Genomic DNA, 1,267 nt, shown 5'->3' on the forward strand with positions numbered 1-1,267 from the left:
TATAAAATAAATAAATGATAATAACTTATTGATGGTTCAGAGAAAACAGTTAATATCAAATCACATACAGAGGCAGGTCATGACGGCTTCAGCAAGTTCCCAAAATAAAGAATCAAGAAATTTTCTGGAGGAAGAGAATTTCTTGGCATTACCAGAGGCAGAATAAAAAAGATTAATATACAGGAGTCCTCAAGAGATCAGGAAGGAGATCAGACAAAACGCAGAACGAGCTAGAGAACACACGGACAAAGCAATATAGGATCTTAAGAAGGTTATTCAAGAGCATAATGACAAATTTAACAGGCTGCAAGAATCCATATAGAGACAGCAATCAGAAATCCAGAAGACCGTGCTTGCTTCGGCAGCACATATACTAAAACTGGAACGATACAGAGAAGATTAGCATGGCTCCTGCCCAAGGATGACCCGAAAATTCGTGAAGCATTCCATATTTTTCGGCTTCACTGGAGAATTCTACCAAACTTTCAGAGAAGAGATAACACCACTTCTACTAAGGTATTTCAGAGCATAGAAAAGGATGGAATACTCCGAAACTCATTCTACGAAGCCAGCATAATCCTGATACCAAAACCAGGTAAAGACACCACAAAAAAGAAAATTACAGACTGATATCCCTCATGAACATTGACGCAAAAATTCTCAACAAAATTCTAGCCAATAGAATTCAGCAACATATCAAAAAAATAATTCACCAGGTATGCAGGGATTGTTCAACATTAGAAAAACAATCAATGCAATCCATCACAAAAATAAAACAAAAGAACGACATGATCTTATCAATCGATGCAGAAAAGGCATTCAACAAAGTCCAACACCCATTCATGATAAAAACGCTCAATAAAATAAGAATAGAAGGGAAATTCCTCAATATAATTAAGGGCATTTATACGAAACCAACAGCCAACATCATCCTAAATGGGGACACTTTGAAAGCATTCCCCTTGAGAACAGAAACCAGACAAGGATGCCCTCTATCACCACTATTATTTAACATTGTGCTGGAGGTCATAGCCAGAGCAATTAGGCTAGAAAAAGAAATAAAGGGCATCCAAATTGGTATCTCTATTTGCAGCTGATATGATCTTATACACAGAAAACCCCAAAGAATCCACAAGAAAACTACTGGAACTAATAGAACATTTCAGCAAAGTTTCAGGATACAAGATAAACATACAAACATCAATTGGAGTCCTTTACACCAACAAAGAGAACCTTGAAGAGGAAATCACCAAATCAATACCATTTA

At 36.6% G+C, this 1,267-nt stretch overlaps 1 non-coding gene across 1 annotated transcript; it reads left to right on the plus strand.

Annotated features, from left to right (window-relative positions):
• The first annotated feature begins 349 nt into the window (after nucleotides 1-349).
• LOC111821128 (U6 spliceosomal RNA) lies at nucleotides 350-456 on the plus strand. The gene has a single exon (XR_002824595.1). It is a non-coding gene; the product is annotated as a U6 spliceosomal RNA (small nuclear RNA).
• The last annotated feature ends 811 nt before the right edge of the window (nucleotides 457-1,267 follow it).

This window comes from Trichechus manatus, unplaced genomic scaffold (assembly GCF_000243295.1).
Source record: "Trichechus manatus latirostris isolate Lorelei unplaced genomic scaffold, TriManLat1.0 scaffold00066, whole genome shotgun sequence".
NCBI lineage: Eukaryota > Metazoa > Chordata > Mammalia > Sirenia > Trichechidae > Trichechus > Trichechus manatus.